Raw genomic sequence first — 20,096 nt, 5'->3', positions numbered from 1 at the left:
TTCCACAGAAAAGCTGGTAGAAGTGTGGAAACCGCAAAATTCAGTAGATGCTAGCTCAAATAATCATTTTATATCTGAGATCAATAAGGGAAGACAGTGGCATACTGGTGACATCACTGGACTAGTGATCCAGAGGCCCAGGTTAATGCCCTGGGGACAAGGGTTCAAATCCCACCACAGCAATTAATAAGTATGGAACTGAAAAGCTAGTCATGAAGCCATTAATGTAAAAACCCATCCTTACCTGGTCTGGCCTACATGTCACACCAGAACTACAGCAATGTGATTGACTCTTAAATGCCCTTTGAAATGGCCTGGCAAGCCACTTGGTTCAAGGGCAATTAGGGTTGGGCAACAAATGCTGGCCCTGCCAGTGATGCCCACATCCTCTGAAAATAAACATTTTTTAAAAAAGGTTTTGCTAGCCAAGAGTTGTAAGGGGTGGGGAGTTCAGATATAGATCAGCCATGATATCATTGAATGGCAGAACAGGCTCAAGGGGCTGAATGGCCTCCTGTTCCTCTGGCCCTAAACCATTTCTTTCTCTCTATGAGTCACTTTGTCTGTTGGGGAAACTTCTGGCTTTCAGAAAGGCATTTTTCTCCTTTTCATGATTACCAGATGTACATGTAGAAAGCTCTGTCCGTGCCCTCACTGCACAGCGATATGATTAGCCTTCTTTCCACTTTGCTTCTCTGTGTGTCATGTCCTAACACTGGCCTCCCACACAAGATAAAGACACAGAAGCCTTTGTGTTGAAATTACGTGCCTGCACGTTGTGACCTCCGACTAAGGATACAGCAGAAATGGGAAGAAATGCAGCAATCGTGTCTGGTTGTGAAACCAATAGGAGTAAACAGTTTGCAAAATGCCTTCTTCAGAATCTCCAGGCAGCTCATCGCTAATGAAATAAAAGCCAATAATTGTGTTTTCCTTTGACATTTTTTGGGACATTTAGCACACTTTACACTGATGCAATACCGCTGTCCAGACAGGTTTTGGGTTTGCATTGTGTCGCTTCAGAGTTTCAATCAAACTGAGATAAACATCTGATTTCCCAAGTGATGGTGTAATCAGTTTAAACTTTGCTCTTTCATCTTTGGGGCCTGCATTTGAACCCAGCACTAAAAGACGGGATGACGTCAGCTCTGAATGTCCCAAACAAAATGAGTCTGAGTTCTCTCAACTCAGCTTCTAAAAGCCCTGAGTCTACAGAACAAGACAGGCCACAATTAAATGACTAAATCAGAAATCCTGGTCTGCTATCCACAAAGATCACATAGAATTACACCAAATTACATAGAATGTACAGCAGAGAAATGAGCCTTTCAGCCCAAGCCTATTCCCATCACACTTACTTTGTCCAGACCTATCATCATATTCTTTGCTCCCTCATGCAGTTCAGTTCCCCCTTATCTACATCTGTACAACTCTCCATAACCACCCCCGTGTGATCACTGGTTCCATATTCTCAGCACCCTGAGTAAAGAAGTTTCTCCTGAATTTCCGACTGAATTTATTAGTGACTTTGATATGTTTACGGCAAAAGCAGAATAGTGTGGACGGTGGAAATCTGAAATAAGGATGAATTAAGGATGGGCAATAAATGCTGGCCTAGCCAGCGACATCCCTTGAAAGAATTTTTTTAAAAATTGTTGGTAATACTCAGCAGGTCAGCCAGCACCTGTAAAAACAGAGTCAACAACTGTAGTAATTATGGTTTTATTTAGTGTGTTATACTTTTAAGAATAATCCTTGTTAGGAAACATCACGTGATCTGTAGTAACCAATAGGAGAGTAGCACGGGCTACCTCAGCAGTCAGTGTGGAGATAGAGTTGGAGTTGAAAGCACACGTGGGACAGGATTTTACCATCGGCGAACAGGGGCGGGGCCCACTCGCCGACCCGTAAATTGATGCGGGATGGCATCGGGTGGAACTCCCAACATCACCCCACCCCATTTAAATTTTCAGGAAGGCAGGGACACAGCAAAATCAGTTGCACGCCCACCGACCTGTCAACAGCCAATTGAGGCCATTGACAGATTCATTGAAGTCATTGGTGGACCAGCCCATCCAACCTTAAGGTTACTGGGCAGGCCAGGAGCCTTGGCGGGAAATAGAAAAAACAGGAAACCTCATCCACAGGCGGGGTGAGGTTTCATGAAGGGTTTTAAAAATCTTAATAAAGTTTTTTTGAAAATTACGAACATGCCCCAACTCATTTGACGTTGTCACATGAGGGGACATTTAAGGGGATTTTTCTTTTCTATTTTCAATATTTTTAAAAGTAGAGGCGATCTCCCTGGGGCTGCACTTAGCCTCAGGGAGATGAGTACGCTCTTTCGTGTGCATGCGCGAGGGAGCGCACTCTCGATTTTGAGATCCCCCACCCCCCCGCCTGCACAGGGGGCGCATAGCACTTCCCTGCGGACGTGACGCTGGGCGGGCCTTAATTGGCCCACCCACGTAAAATGGCACCACGCCTCCGATCAGAAGGGCACCTGCACGCGCCCACTCATCAACTTCCCCCCCCAACGGGGGGAAAATTCTGCCCATGTAGTTTGCTGCTGAGTATATTGTAAATAAATTTAATGGGCAGAATCTTCTGGTCAGCGTGAGGGGGCGGGCCCTGCATGCTAGCATGTAAAATGACACGCGGTGATGTTGGGTGTACATTCCAACTTCACCGCGTGTCATTCTGACCTTCCATTTAGCGGGCACGCACCGAAATCGGCTGCAAAATCGACTGTCAAAGATCTGTTAAGGCCATTAATAAACTAATTGAAGTAATTGTCAGGGCTGCAGGTCCAACCTTAAGGTTGGCAGGGGGGAGGCGAAGAGCCTAGGCGGCCTACACATTTATCATGGAACCTCATCCACGGGCGGGATGAGGTTTCATGAAGGGTTTATTAATGAAATAAAATTTTTAATGAAAATTCATAAACATATCCCAGCTCATGTGACTTTGTCACATGAGGGGACATGTCTGCATAATTTTATTTTCTTATTTTTTTTCCATCTTTATAACTGAACTTGGTCTCCCTGAGGCAGCTCCGTGCCCCCAAGGAGATTTCTGCACTCTTTCGTGCACATGTGTGTGAAAAGGTGCAGGCCCCCCCGACTCTCCCCCCTCCCCCCCCGCCCACGCAGGTAGCGCTCAGCACTTCCGGGTGCGCCTTAATTGGCCCACCCACGTAAAATGATGGCACACAGCCGACCACGGGCGGCGATCGGCTCCGCGCCTGCTCCTGACCGGCCTGCCCGACAGGGAGAAAATTCTCCTCAATGTTTCCACCCAAGGATAAAAATCATTCGGACACGTCCCCTCGTGTGACAATGTCACGTGAGCTGGGACACGTTTATGAATTGCCAAAAAATTATTCATTTATTTAATAAAACTTTCTTGAAACCTCATCCCGCCCGTGGATGAGGCTTCATGAAAAACGCAAAGGCTGCTTGGGCTCTTCGCCTGCCCCCACCAGCCAACCTTAAGGTTGGACGGGCAGCTCAGTCAATTACTTTAATTGGTTTTTAAAGGGCCTTAACAGGCCTTTGACAGTTCGGCGGGCGCGCAGTCGCCTCCAGCGCACGCCTGCCAAACGGGAGATCGGAATGACGCACGATGATGTCAGGATGGACGCCCGACAACACCACGCGTTACTTTATGCGTCAGAGTGCGGGGCCTGCCCCTGGTCGCTAAAGAGAAAATTCAGCCCAAGAAGCGTCTGCCGATCAACTCGATCGCTATAGCACAACTCAGCTACCCTGCAACAACAACCTAAGTCTTCCGCTCCTGTGGAGGATAATTTGACGGACCAGCTAAAGGTGGGTGTGGGGACGGAGAATCCTGCCCAATGTTTCAGGTCGATGACTTTTCATTGGAGAAAGTTGGAGATATAACAGGTTTTTAAGCAAGTGCAGAGGCAGGAGAAGGGAGGAAGAACAAAAAGGAAGGTCCGTGTCAGGGATGGAGGCGGGAGAGATGAAATGACGGAAGGGATGAAAGTGCAAGACAAAAGGAGATGGTAATAGGGCAGAAGATAAACAAAATATGGGTCTAGGGGAGGTGTAAATGGCAACAGCAGAAACATAATCAACAGTTACTGTCTGAAAAAATAGGAGCAATGGTTATGATCTGAAATTGTTGAACTTAATCTTGACTCTAAAAGGTTGTAAAATGGCTAACTAAAAGGTGAGGTGCTTTTCCTCAAGCTTTTGTTGATCTCCATTAGAATAGTGTCAGAGGCCAAGGACAGAGAGGTCAGAGTAGGAGTGAGATGGACAATTAAAATGACATGTGGAAGGAAGCTTAGGGTCATGCTTGCAGACTGAACCAAGGTGTCTGCAAAGTGATCACCCAACCTGTATTTGGTGTCCCCACAGTAGAGGAGACCACATCGTGAGCAGGGAATACAATATGCCAAATCGAAAGAAGTACAAGTGAATCGTTGCTTTACCTGGAAGGAAGGCCTGGGGCTATGGACAGTGATTAGGGAGGAGGTCAAAGGGCAACTATCGCATCTCCTGTGCTTGCACGGGAAATTGCTGTTGGAAGCGGGAACGTCTGGCTGATTGAGGAACACAGCAGGGAATGTTGAAATGGGAATGGAGATTTGTGCTTGGTTGTGGCATCACATTGGCTTTGGCCAAATTGACAGAAGATGATCCATGAATATCATCTATCATCGTTTTAGCAGGGGAGGAGGAAGGGTGAGAGCAAAAATGCAGGAAATAAGATGGGCACGGTTAAGTGCCCCATCAACCATGGTGAAGGGGAATGGTCGGTTGAGGACAAAGGAAGATATATTGGAAGCACCGATGTGGAAAGAGGCATTATCAGAATAGATGCAATGCAGGTGGAGAAATTGGGAGAATGGAATAGAGTCCTTTTAGGAAGTGAGGTGTGAGGAAGTGTAGCCAAAGTAGCTGTGGGAGTCGGTGGGTTATAGCGTATATTTGTTGATAGCCTCCATCCCCAGAAATGGAGAAAGGGAAGTCGAGGAAGGGAAGGGAAGAGTCAGAGAATGACCATGCTGATGGAGTGGGAAGGGTGAAAATTGGAAGCAAAGTTGATGAAATTTTCCAGTTCAGAGTGGGAGCAGGAAATTATACCGATACAGTCATCAATTTATGGCAGAGAGAAGTGAGGAAGGGACCTGAGTAGGACTGGGTCAAAGAATGATCCACATATGCCACAAAGAGGCAGGCATAGCTAGGACCCATACAGGTTCCTATTGTAGCACCTTCTAGTTGGAGGAGGTGAGAACAAGTTCAGTCAGGTGGAGGAGGGTGGTGATGAATGGAGACTGGCTGGGCTTCGGTTCAAGGAAGGAATGGAGGGTGCTATTATCGTCCTTGAGGGGATGGCAGTATATAGAGATTGAACATTCATGCTGAAGAGATTTGTGTCCCTTATTTTTGGATTCCTTTAGAAGTGGAAACACCTTCACTACATCTACCTATTGAACCCCTTCAAAACTAAAACAAAATTGTCATGTCTGGTTCTTTTGCTGATTACCTTAAATCTGTGCCCTCTGGGTACAAATCCATCTACCACTGGAAACAATTTCCCTCATTTATTCTATTAGAAACTCTCATCATTTTGAACATCTCTACCAAATCTCCCCTGAACTGTCTCTGCTGCAAGAAGAATGAGCCCAGCTCTTCCAGTCTCTCCATGTAAGTGAAGGCCCTCATCCCCTACTACCGTTCTAATAAGTACAAAAGCAAAATGTAGCAGATGCTGGAAATCTGAAATAAAACCAGAAAAGCGCTGGGATTACTCAACAGGCTTGACAGCATCATTGGAGTAAGAAACAGAGTTAACGTTTCAGGTCAAAGACCCTTCATCAGAACCATTCAAGCAAATCTCCCTCTGCATCTATCCAGAGCCCTTAATTGTTCCAAGAGTGTTCTGCCCAAAATTGGACATAATTCTCCAATAAGGGCTGAGCCAGTGATTCACAAAGGTTTAGCATAACTGCTTTGCTTCTGTATGCTATTCCTCTGCATGTAAAACCAAGGATCCCACATGCTTTTTATTAACAGCCTTCTCAACTCGCCCTCTCACCTTCAAAGATTTGTGTGCATAAATCCCAGCACTCCCTGTGCCTGCACTCCCTTTAAAATTGAACTGTTTAGTTTATATTGCCTTTCCCTATTCTTCCTACCAAAATGCATCCCTTTACCCTTCTCATGAGTCTACCTATTCCCTCAGTCTGTCAATGTCTTCCTGAATCCCGTAACTAACTGTTTGCTACATTTGCAAGTCTCATATCACCAGCCAACTTTGGAAGTATGCCCTGAATTGAGAGTATATCTGTGTCCAGGTCATCAATATATATCAATAGGGTAAAAGCAAAAATCTGCGGATGCTGGAAATCCAAAACAAAAATAAAAATATCTGGAAAAACTCAGCAGGTCTGGCAGCATTTGCAGAGAGGAACACAGTTAAAGTTTCGAGTCCGTATGACTCTTCAGCAGAACTAAGTAAAAGGATCATTGGTCCTAATGTCAACTCCTGTGTACTTTCTCTCTGATTGAAAAATAACTGTTCATTCTCTGCTTTCTGTCTCTTAGCCAATTTTGTATCCATATTGACACTGCTTTGTCATAGGCTTCAATTTTGCAAACCAGTCTATTATGTGGTACTTTATTAAACACCTTTTGAAAGTGCCTCAACCACAACATCAACCACACGACCCTCTTCAACTCTTTCTGTTGCTTCATTGATTAACGTAATCAGTTGGTAAAACATGATTTGCCTTTAACAAATCTGTGCTAGGTGTCATTCATTAACCGATAATTTTCCAAATGAATTTTGTCTTGGATTATTGTCATTAAGTGTTTGCCCACCACTGACATTAAGCAGGCTGACCTGGAATTGCCAGGTTTTTCTCTCTCTCCCCTTTTCAAACAGGGCAAGCTTCAGAACCCCAGCTTCACCCCCATATCTAAGGCGGTTTGGAAGATTGTGGTCAGAACTTCCGCAATTTCCATCCTTACTTCTCTCAGCAACCTAGGATGCATCCTAGTTAATGCATCAGTTAATAAATCTGGAAAACAAAGCTAGTCTCAGCTATGGTGTCCATGAAACAAGCATAGATTGTTGTAAAAACCCATCTGGTTCACTAATGTCCTTTAGGGAAGGAAATCTGCCGTCCTTACCTGGTCTGGCCTACATGTGACTCCAGACCCACAGCAATGTAGATGCCTCTTAACTTCCCTATACACGGTCTAGCAAGCCACTAAGTCCATGGGCAAATAGGGATGGGCAACAAATGCTGGCCTTGCCAGCGACACCCACATCCCATGAAAGAATAAAGAAAAAAGAAATCCTGTTCAGACCAGGTGACTTTTCTACTTGGTGCACTACCAACCTTCTTAATGCCTCTTGTGACCCTTTTTAGGGGTCATTGTTTAAAAATAAGGGGTCACTCATTTCAGACAGAGATGAGGAGAATTTTTTTCTCTCAGAGAGTCCTGAGTCCTTGGAACTCTCTTGCTCAAAAGACAGTGGAATCAGGGTCTTTGAATATTGTTAAGACAGAACTAGATAGATTCTTGATTAACAAGGGGTTGAAAGATTATCAGGGATAGGCAGGAATGTGGGGTTGAGCTTGCATTCAGATCAGCCATGACCTTATTGAATGACAGAGCAGGCTCAAGTGGGCCGAGTGGTCTACTCCTGCTCTGAATTTGTATGCCTCCTCTGTTCCAACAGTTGGACCCTCAGTTCTGGTATCTTCCACACAAATCTTTTTTATACTTTCTCCAATACTTCTAAAACCTTTTTTTTGTAATATGGAGAGCAGAACTGTGCACAGCATTCAGTGTGGTCTGACAGAAAGACGGTATATGGGAATACATTGGGGTCAAACGCTCCATGTGAGGTAACCATAGCAAAACTGTACCACAGTCTTTAATGGCACACGGTTGTGATTTTGCTATAATGGGTACATGGGAGAATCTTCTTTGCTTGTTCGGACACTAAATCAGCTTGAAGGACTGGGTTGCCAACTCACATTCAATGTGTTCCTGGAGGTTTTATCACACACCTTCCTGTCTCCAACATTCTCACCCCCACACTCCCGCTATCAGTCACCTGAAACGTGACAGACCATCTTCCCCAGACATTTAGAAAACAAATCTTTGTTACCCAGTTTGAGGACTGACAATCAAACACACATTTGTCCATTTCCAATCATTTCAAATCAAGTGTTAAAATAAAATGAAATGATTATTTTTCAATGACCCTATGATTTTTCTCCTGGCTGGTTTACTGAAGTGGCCTGAAGGTTAACCTGTAATTCCTGGAGGCTCCAGGCCAATCCTGGAGAGTTGGCAACCCACCTGAGCTATTCCACATTGCCAGGAAACCATATGAAAAGGTAATCTGATGGCTTGAAGGAGCCTTGAGGGAAGAGAGGAAGGCTCAGACTAAAAATCAGGAAGCTGTGGTGAAAGGGATGTGAGGAGAACAGTCTGGCCAACATAACAAGGATCTGTGACACCCAATTGTGGCTCCAAGGCTTGAGCACAAAAATCTAGACTGACACTATTGCAGCACTGAGGGAGTGCTGCACTGTTGGAGGTGTCGTCTTTTGGATAAGACGTTAAATTGAGGCTCTCACAGGTGGACATAAAAGATCCCATGTCACTGTTTTGAAGAAGAGCTCTGCTCACCGCTGTCCCGGCCAATATTTATCCCCCAACCAACAACGCAAAAACAAATCATCTGATCATTCCCGCATTGCTGTTTGTGGGAGCTTGCTGTGTGCAAATTGGCCGCTGCGTTTCCTGTATTAGTGACCACACTTTGAAAAATACTGCGTCGCCTGTGCAGCAATTTGAAACACTCAGTAGGCGTGAAAAACGCTATATAAATGCAAGGCCAGGGTTTTGTGTTCTGAGGGCAGGCGCGCGCCCAACCCATCCAGCTGTGAAATAGCACAAGATGATGTCAGGCGAGCGTCCCAACATCATAGCGCATTCGCACGATATCCCACTGGGTGGACGCGCACAGCAGTCAGAAACACGCCCACCGACAATTAAACCCATCAAGGAGGCAATTGAAAGCAATTTTTCGTGGCCCCACCCACTATTACAGTTGGCGGACGGGTCAATCAGCCAGGCGGCCTTTACATTTTTGCTCAAACCTCGATCCAGGGCAGGACGAAATAAAGAGAAATATTTGGGGACTGGTTTTGTTTTTAAAAGAGGTTTGATTTCAGGTGTGTGATTGTGCTGCATGGACATATTTTGCAGCATTTTTGTCATTTTGTTTATCCTGCGGGGGTCCACAGCTCCCTGGGACAGCTGTCTGCCTTCAGGGATCTCAGTGGGTGCGCTCACCAGCACCCGCGGTGACATCAGTCCCCGCCCTCTTCCCGCCCTCACCAGCGGTGCTGAGCCTTTCCCAGAGCTCGATTCACACTCGCTGGCCCCTTAATCGGCCAACCCAGCGTGAAATCGGGGTCAGGGGACAATCGCGGCCAGGGGCCTGTCTCCCATCCACTCCTGGGCCCTCCGATCACACACGCCCAATGAGTGAAAAATTCAGGCCTAAGTCTTTTTTCCTTATAGCAAAATAAGAAACCCCATTGAAGTGTCAGGTCTTGTGGATACTCTGGTAGTGTCCCTTCCTCTGGACCAGATGCTTTGGGTCCAAGTCCCACTCCAAGACTTGATGGCCATGGAATGTGCATTTGTAATGTGGCCAAACAGGTTGATTACCGGCCTGCAAATCCTTCCAATGCTCCTGATGGCAGGTGGTAAGAGTTGGGGGGGGGGGGTGGGAGTTTCCTGGCCAGCCATACTGCAAAAGGCAACAGCAAACCACTGCAACACTTTACCAAGCACAATCATGGCCCAACCCAATGGAAGTCCATGGTCACCACTGGTACTTGAAAAAGGATTAAAATGTCACCTGAAAGGCATATAGGGAGTTTGTGACATTGAAATTCCATAGGATACATTTAATTATTCATTTCCATTGGAATGAGTGATCCACATACCAGTTTTATTGTTTAAAAACACAACAGTCACAAGCATTGTAATTTTCTATTTACTTGATGAGATAACCACTCACGCACTAAAGTGTGTCACTGTTACTATTTTTTCTCCAACTGTTCAATAAGACTGTTTGGCAATTAACACCTAAATCACATTCTAGTTAGATGGTTACTCTGCCACCGAATGAAAGCAAAAATATCTCAAAGGGGCATCTGATAAAACTCATAGTCTGAAATAATATGGAAGGTGTTCTCTGTTCAATTGGTGGGGACTGGGAAAGTGAAAACATTCTGCAATGTAAGGAGAAGGAACTCACATAAAATCATCAGAATTGCAGATCCCAGAGAGGGAGTGCTGCATTGTTGCTGGTGCCGTTTTTCAGCTGAAATGTTAAACTGAGGCCCTATCTGCCCTCTTGGGCATGTTTGAGGAGCAGCAGGGTGTACTCCTCAGTGCCCTGACCAATATTTATCCCTCAGGTTATCTGATCAGTTGCCATCACTGCTTATGGCACCTTGCTGTGCACATATTTGCTGCCTACATAATAAGTGACTACACTTAATTTGACTGAGAAGCATTTTGCAATATTCTGGGGATGTGAAAGACGCTATATGAATGCAAGTCCTTTCTTTATTCCTACATATGACTGGGATAGGGGAGGAGGGAACATATTCACCTTTTGGAAAGCATCTTTGCGTGACTATCAGGCATACTTGTTGATGCTTGTTCTGCTAATCTTAAGGTGGCACAGCTTGAATATTGCTGAAAAGAGAGATATGTTGCCAAAGATTTTTGTCTTGCACTCATCAGAGCCACATTATGAGCTCAACTAATTATCTTAAACTGGTTGTACTTACCAACCAATCAGCACCCTTTTCTCCTGCGGTATAAATTGTTGTGATTGTTTGAAATTTGGCATTCTTGCATTTGTCCTGATGAGTGCAAGATGAAAGCTTCAGCAACACCTTTCTCCATTCAACAATATTCAAGTTCTGTGCTACTAAGCAACAGGTAGCACAACTTCATAAGCAAAGTTATTTCAGGATTCTCCAACTGATCCTCCGGGTTACTGGTTTTGATGAGCCAACACTTTTGCACTATCTAATCTTGCCACCCAGTGCCAGTTCCAATTAGGATTGCCAACTCTCCAGGAATGACCTGGAGACTTCTGGAATTGAAGATTAATCTCCTGCCAGCAAGCCAGGAGAGAGAAAAAAAAAACCAAGAGACATTCAAAAAGAGTTGGCAACCCGAGTTCCAACGGGTTTGTCAGCAGGGTGTTCAGACAGCCCATTCTCAAGTGTCCAACCATAAGACATCCCAAAGTACCTGACAGCCAATGCCTTAACCCTTGACATGTAGCCAAACAGAGCAGAGATATTGGGCGGCGTTGGTTGAGGTGATGATGAAATTTGAGTCCCCATTGAGTCCAGCTTTGGGCAAACCTGTTGCAGGAGAAATCTCACGGCCCCAGAGAGGACACCAAGGAGATCAGCCAATGTGATACCAGGAGTGAAAGGCTTTACTCGTGGAGGAAGAGAAGAGAACCCAAGATTACTGTTCCTGGAACTAAGAAGCTTAAGAGGAAACCTGATAGCGGTGCACAAAATTCTGAGGGATTTTAGTGCGAGAAATGGAAAAAAAATCCACTTCCGCTGATTAGTGAGTAGGTAGCTAGAGTGTTTATGCATGGGGTTGTAATGATTGTTCCACTAATAGTGATTCAAGCAGACTCCATAACAGCTTTTAAAAAGGGAAGCCAGCATTTCGATTTATGTAAAAGAGTGAGAGGAAAGGGCAGGGGAATGGGACTGAATGACCTACGGTGATGGTCTAAATGGCCCCACCTCCCTTCTTTTTTGTAGAATTCTGCGATTCATGATCGCTTTTCGACTCATAGATCCCTGGCAGCCAAGGGTTTAACCTCAGTGGAGCTGCATCCTCATTTGACTCTTCCAAATATACCAAAGATATCTCTGTATCGAATGGCAAACTGTGATTTGCAACTACCAGAACTGTTTGAAATCAAACTGGTGGTTCTTAGAAAGGTTGTGGACAACATGACCTTTAATGGGGAGGAATACTGTTACTTCTCTTGTTTTGTGATATGCTGTTGCATTTTGGGTCTGGAGGAGGTGGTCTGGCAGCTGTTTCAGGAGTCAGTCCTTGAGAATTGAGCTTATTTATCCTCCTATCTGTTCGACTGGTTTTTAGAGAGTGAGCGGAAATATTTCTATAGAGAGGCATGCAGCATTTTATTTAGGGGCTTTTTCTGCTCTCCTAGAGATACTCGGGTGCAATTTCACAGGGGTTGTTACCCCATCCAAGGAGCTATTTATCACCTCTGAGGCTAAGCAGTCAGTGTTGGTGGGCTATTTGTCCAAGAAGTGCATCACAACCAAGCGATTCTGTTCTTACCCAATGTCATAAAGCCACCTGCCCACATTGGTATTCAAACAGGATTTGAAAGGAGAGTAGTACTGAGAATCCTGGCTAAAGTTCCATTCTCCCAGCACTAAGGACACTGAGGCAAAAGAAGAGGGATGTAGTTGTCACCACCTAATGACTTCAGTCTCAGGACATTACTCAAGCAATTCTTCAGGAAAGTGTCCTTTGCCTGACTACCTTCAAACAGTGACCTTCCCTCTCTCTAACTTAGGTCAGAAATGTGGGCTGTTTACTGATAATTCCACAGCATTTGGCTTCATTCACAATATCGATGATAATGAAACAGCCCATTCCGGCCTACAGCAGGAATAGTCACACCCAGGCTGGGCTGAGAAGTGGCAACTGATGTTTGTGCCATCTAAGTGCCACCATCTCCCACAAGAAAGGCCAACCACCATTAACCCCCAGATCTACTTTGGCGCCATTATCACCTGGTATTCACCAAAACATAACTGGAGCAGCCACAATCGACGATGTGGTGAGATGCTGGGCGTGCTGCAATGAGTGGCTCACTTCTTCACTCTGAAAGCTTCATCAACCAGCCACAAGGCTCCAATCAGACTGAGCTAGGAAACTCACCACTTGTCTGGTGGGACACTGCGTACCATTCACAACTAGACCAGTTCAACATTGCCTACACCCTGCCACTAGTTCTCATGCCCACTCCCACCATCATCAAGGCATTAAAGCTGCGGCATGGATGATCTATAGAACGTCCTGCAGCATCTCTCCAATGTGAGTTCGACAATACCAGCACCGCCCCACCACCCCTCCTCACTACCAGGAAGGGACATGAGCAGCGATGGAGGTGGTTGTGTTTTCATAACCACCTCCAAATCGTACACCATCCTTACTCGGAAACACCTCGCTCCCCTCCTTCACTGCTGGCTCAAAACATGGAATCCCCTAGTAACTCGGGTGATTATGGGAGCTCCTGCCCATTGCAGCAGTTTGAGCAGGTGGAAGAGCAGGTGGAAGAGCAGGTGGGTGTGTTGGGCACTCGTCTCAGGGTCAAACCCAAGATGGCAGCAGCTAGATCGTCAGTAAACAATAAGTGACCCTGCAACATTTGCAGACCATTTATGCTGGGCAGAGGCTGTTTATCATCGTGTCTGACCACCAGACATCTCAAAGCGCTTTGCAGTCAACGAAGTACTTTTGAAGTCTAGTTGCTGTTATAGTGTAGGAAACACTGCTGCCAATTTGCACACAGCAAGCTCCCACAAACTGCAGTGTGATAACAACCAGATAACCTGTTTTCGTGGTGTTGATTGAAGGATAAATCTTGGCCAGGACACCAGGGAGAACTCCCCTTCTCTTCATCAGGATAGTGCCATAGGATCTTTTGCGCCTGAGAGCGCAGGTAGGAGCCTCGTTTTAACATTTCATTAGAAGGCTGACAGTGCAGCACTCCCTCAGGACTGCACAGGAACGTAAGAATCAAGGCTGATGCCCCAAGTCCAGGAGTGGAACTGGAACCTTGTGACTCAGAGGTGAGAGGGTTTGTAACTGAGACACGGCTGAAAAAAGGGTTCATGTGTCATTTCGCTGCTGTCACTTTATCTTCCACAATATTGAGTTAATTGATAACAATCATTTGTCCTGGCACAAAGGTGGGCCAGAGCTGTAAATCACTGATAGAAATTGAGTGCTGGCGGGGTTAAAGTATTGGTTTAGAGAGGCATGAGATTATGGTGTGTGAAATGAGGTGAGTCTGAGTCAAAATGAAGAGCTCAGCATATAACCAGCTGAAAACTGCAGTGATTGACTTCTTCAAGCCAAGGGTTCCTTACTCCTTTGCACGTATATTCCCCTATTGATGGATACATACTGTGCACTGAAATAATATGATAAATAGCATGATTAACAACATCACAGAGATAAGCGCTGTTTGACACTTTAACTTCTGAAGATGAATCATACAGACTTGAAACATTAATTCTGTTTCTCTCTCCACAAATGATGCCAGACCTGCTTAGATTTTCCAGCATTTTCTGTTTTTATTTGATTCTTTAACCAACTGGGGCTACACTGTGACAGGGCCCGTGCTCCAAAGAGCACAAGTACGCTCGAAGCTCACTGTCAATTGTGGATGTAGAGCCTCAGTAAGGGTTGAGGAGAAGATTCCCTTCCCTCCTGTGAAAGGGGGGAGAAAATTAGGAGGTTCAATGGGCCTAACTCCATGTGTATGGTTTCCATGCAAAGGGTCCTTGAGTAACTGAGGGGCTGGAGTGATGTTGTTGGGTGCAATAAAGCAAAATGCAGCACAATCCATCCACACAAGTTATGGGGGCCACAAAGGTGGATTATACACACTCACAGGAAAAGGACCAAAGGACTGAGGAGCAGCCCGTCGAGTCCGTTCTGCCATTCTATATATATTGATAGCATCTACCCACCTTAATTTCATTACCCTTAATCCTCTTGCTTCGCAAAAATCTATCAATCCACGAACATCAGCTTCCAACTTACTCCCAGTAGCTCCTTAGCAAGAGGGAAAATTGGTAAAGATATAACATACATCTTAAAATTCCATTGAATCTTCCAAGAATGGTTACAGGGAAAAGGAGGCCATTCAGCCTGTCCTGTGAAATTTTCAATTGAGCCCTAGCCTCAACAGTTTTTTTGAAGAGAAGGAGGCTGGATTTCCACTACCCTTTGTGTCAAGGCAGTTTCTAAAGTTGGGGTGATTGTTTTTGATGGTGATTTGAAAGCCACCTCTTACAACATCCTGTCACACCGAGGTATGTGACAACATGATGAACAAAATACAAGAACGGTCAATAGGCTGCCTTTGATACATCGGACCTCTTTGTTGTGGAAGCAATCCTTTTGATAATAGGAAGCAAACAGAGCTTTAACAATTTTAGCACCTTTGTAAACAACTGATTCATGGAATCGGGTCCTCGTTTCATCTTTGGGACTTTGCTGTGCTTCTACTAGTCTGCAATTGGAAATTGCATATCAAATTATCCCATACAAACATACAAATTAGGAGCAGGCGTAGGCCATTCAGCCCCTCAAGCCTGCTCTGCTATTCAATAAGATCGTGGCTGATCTGATTGTAGCCTCAGCTCCACATGTGTGGAGTGCACATATGTTCTCTAACGTGGCATTGGAGGTCCTGGTGGAGGTCCAGGGCAACAGGGGTGTCCTGTACCCATGGTGGGAGAGGATTGTACCTCACCTTCCTGTCCCTTCTATCCCTCCCTCCTGTTGCTCCCATCTGGCTTCATGACCCTTTCCTAGCCCTCGTGCAGACCCCTGGCAAAATGCACTCTGTTTCTCCTGGTGACTCCTACAAGGATCCAATCATGTGATGTAGCCCAGCAATTCATCTTTTTGGATGAAGTCCCCAGGACATTTGCAGAATAAATGTTACTCGATCATTGGTGAAGTTTTGACAGAGTGACCCAGGAGGTTCCCAATGGGTTTTTGAGGTCTTTTTCACAGCTCTAGCAACAATGATCATGAAATCATATCCTTTTAAATAGTGAGAATCCATTTAAGTGGTGGGTATGCCTTTAAATAGCATATGAAATCGGTATCAAAGCCATGATGACTCCCAAATAGCTGATCGCTGATAGGAGAGGGCATCAATTGAAGCATTAACCACAAAAATGTCATGCTGTCTCTTTATGTGCAAATCCTCTATTTAACAAGCCTCCGGGCTGATGTTCTTAGACTGAATTAACTTCTTTTAACTAATATTTTAGCTTAAGCCGCCAAGTTGTCTTTACCCCTTTAGCACATAAAGGATTTGGCAAAAATCACTCCACCCTCCTTCCTGACTAAACACAATTTTAATTTGCTGGCATCAATCTGGCTGAACCTAGACTGCGCCGTGTCCCTTATGCCTGCTGAACTTTCCCTTATCACTGACTGCAGTCCATTTCCAATATCAGGGAGCTCTGGAGCTCTGCCTATGTAATTGTCTGAAAGACCTGATAAAAGCACAGTTCATCTACTGTAGAGCTCTGCCCTGACGCTGCTATAGTAATGGGTCACTAACGATTACTCTGTGGATTGCCATGTTGGGAGACAATCCCCAGGTTGGGAAACTAGATCGAGCCATTTTGATGCCCAGCACATTTCTGAAGAAAAGTCATATTCAACTCAAAACATTAAATAGCACTTGAAATCGGTATCAAAGCCACAATGACTCCCAAATAGCTGATCGCTGATAGGAGAGGGCATCAATTGCCATTCTATATATATTGCTGCCTGACCTGCTGAGTATTTCCGGCACTTTCTGTTTTTATTTCAGATTTCCAACACCGGCAGTGTTTTGTTTTTATTATAGCAATGTCTTGCACGGTGTGTCTCTCACAAATCCAAATTCTGATCTTAACAGGTCTTTCCACTACACCTTCCTGCAGTGCTGCTGGTCTTTGCACTGAGCAACGTGAGTGTCCATAAGTTAGTGATGTACTACCCTGATCCACGGGACAGACCTGAAGCTTCAGCACAGAAACGTGCCCATTGGTTGCAGAAGGCTTCAAGCATACCAGTGGACATAGCGTATCCCCTATTTATATTCTCTTTTAACTAGACAAAACAAAAATTCAATAAAATAAACTATGGGGATGACAATCCCCAGTGGGACACTGTGACTTAAACAAAAACATCAAAGGAAGCTTAGCTAACTAACCTGAAATATAATTCCCAGGGGTGATGATGTGTCCCCGCCCCCACAGCACCCACCAATCATAGAAGGTCTCTAGTGAACCGGCGGACACGCTGTATCCCGTATTTATAGACTCTTTTTAGAGAAACAAAATCAATACATTAAACTAAAAATCAATAAAATGAGAGGGGGTAAACAGCCCCTAGTGGGGTACTGTAACTAAAACAAAAACGTGAAAGGAAACTTACAAAATCAAATCAAAATAAAATTCTCAGGGGTATTGATGCACCTCAGCCCCCACAGCACCCACCAATCATGGAGGGCCTCTAGTGTACCGGTGGACACTGCCTATCCCCTATTTTTGTGTGTTCAAAGACAATTAATACCCATTACCTGTTTCTCTTAACCTTAAAAATGTAATTGACAAGACATTAACACCAGGAACCTAGTCTCTCTTTTTCCCCTGCATCTGTCACTCACCCTTTCTCTCTCTCTCCCTCTCTCCCCACCTGTAACACCCTATTTCCCTTTTACTCTCTCCGTCCTTCTACGCACAGTTTCCCAGAAGACCTCAAGTTTTTTTTTCCTTTTTCCTCTGCATGTACTAATCCCAGCTGAAACCTAAATATGGTGAAAGAAGGGGTAGCAGCCCGTGTCCCCATTCTTCAGCATTAAGAAGTCTAAAGGGGTGTCTAGGTTTCAGCTGGGAGTGCAACATGCTAAGCTCAACTCGGTTTTCTCTCAATGCCCTGTAACTGCAGCTGATTCCTGGGCTACATTTGGCATTGCTTCCCCAAGCATTGCTTCAGTTAACACTAGCATTCCTTAATGATGGTTTCACTTGGCACTGGCTGCATTTAGTATTTAGCTTCTCAAGGCATTACGCCACTTGTTCCTAGTTCCTTCAGCCAGCACTGGTTTCAAGAGGGAATGTTTCACATATTATTAATGTCATCAATGGGCACAATCTTTATACCAATTAATGCTTTGCAGTCCGTTTTATATGTTGCAGCGTTCATTATCCAAACTGGACACGGAACACATTGATAATCAATCCAGAAACTGGGGAAACCAAAGGCTGATTCACAGCAGTCATTAAACAGTTAGAGAAGTGTAGAATACTATTATTTCAGCTTCTTACATGGAATTTACAGCACAGAAACAGGCCATTTGGCCCAACTGGTACATGCCGGTTTATATGTTCCTCATGAGCCTCCTCCCCCTCTATTGCATCCGATCCTATCAGTGTGTCCTCCTGATCCTTTCTCACTCATGTATTTATCTGGTGTCCCCTTAAATGCATCTATGCTATTCATCTCAGCTATTCCTTGTGGTAAAAGTTTCATATTCTACCCACTCTCCAAGTAAAGACGTTTCTGCTGAATTAGATTTATTAATGACTATCTTATGTTCATGCTCTCTAGTTTTGGTCTTCCCTACAAATCTTCTCTACGTTTTCTCTACATCTTCTCTACGTCGACGCTATCGAACCCGCTACAAAAGCTGTTTAATCTTTCCTGATAATTATAACCACACAGTTCTGGTATCCTCCTTGTAAATCTTATTTGCACTTTCTCAAATGCCTCCATATCCTCTCCATGACATGGGGCTGGATTTATGGGGACACGGAGCCTCTGCCCCTCCGTCATCGACAGCTTGTCCCCACTCCGACAGCACACCCCATAGACATTTAACACTTGGAGAAACACTAATTGCTTTGAGGCAAGACTATCGCCCCATCTGGGCTAGAGATCCCGCCTCTGAGCGCTGCCAGCCAATCCTGGCAGCTCTCCAGTCCCAGGAAAGCCACCAGGCGCAATGGACACTGTTGGAACTACACTGAGTCCTCAACGACGAAGAGCCAGAGCCAAGGTGAGAGATAAGTGGGGTGCAGGGATGGGGGGGAATGGCTATCGCCAGGGCCAGGCTGACAGCCTGGGGCCAGGGGGTCAGGTGGTAGACAGATCAGAAGGATGGTGGGGGCGAACCAGGAGTAGGGGCAAAGACCTGCATGGGCACTTCCCCCTCGCCCGTCACCATCCCACGCAGTGTATGGGGATCTCCAGTTAAATCCCAGCAGCAGGAGGAGGCCCTTAAATAGGCATTAATTGGACAGTTAAGGGCCTCAATTGGCCCATGGGTGGGCAAGATGCCCTGGCCACCCCCAACTAGCCACTGGTAAAATTGTAGCAGGTGGTGGAGGCAGCGGTAGGTGGGTGGATGTCTGATGGGCCCCTCCCTGCCCACAAACCCGCCAACATGGGGCGGGAGGTGGTACCATAAAATCCAGCTCATGGAGAGCAGATTTGTGCAAAGCACTCTAAATGACTTCCAACCAAGGTGCCAAATATATTTAACATAACACCTCTGCTGTCAACCCTACTCCTCGAGAAATGAACTGCATGTTTACATCTGACAGATTCCCCAGCCCAATTCTGAGTAGCTTCTATACCATGTAATAGCCAAAAATACACCCTGAACTAAAACCTCCTGCTAACTCCATTCCTGTTATCAAAAATGCTGCACACTTTGATAAATAAGCTGTTGTCGTAGGTTGCATGAATTTATGTAGTACTCTCAGCAAACAGCAGCAAGTCTAGCACTGTTTAATTCTGATGCAGATACAAATACATCTACAACATCAGAAAATATTTTGTACCACATCCTAAATTATACCCATTCAGTTAAGTTAAAAAGTGCTGAGCTGGAAGAATGCAAAGGGTCAACGACAAATTTAGGGATTTTTTTTCTTTTAAATCCTAGCATGTTTGTAAAGGATTTTTGGTTTAATTTATGATTGGCTTTTGATATCATCTGGTTCAGGTTCAAAGGATTAGTTCCCAGAGTTCCAGAAAATTTCATAGACTTGATACCAAAAAGCCTAGCTGGAGGCATCGAAACAAAGGAAGGCTAGCTGTTTGATGAGCCCTTCTGATGTTAAGCCAACATAACTGTGTGGACAATGATGTTGACATAATGGTGAGCAGGGAAGATTCACTAACATA

The sequence above is a fragment of the Carcharodon carcharias genome, chromosome 28 (assembly GCF_017639515.1).
Source record: "Carcharodon carcharias isolate sCarCar2 chromosome 28, sCarCar2.pri, whole genome shotgun sequence".
Taxonomy (NCBI): domain Eukaryota; kingdom Metazoa; phylum Chordata; class Chondrichthyes; order Lamniformes; family Lamnidae; genus Carcharodon; species Carcharodon carcharias.
The sequence above is the reverse complement of the archived record's forward strand: the minus strand, read 5'-3'. Positions refer to the sequence as shown.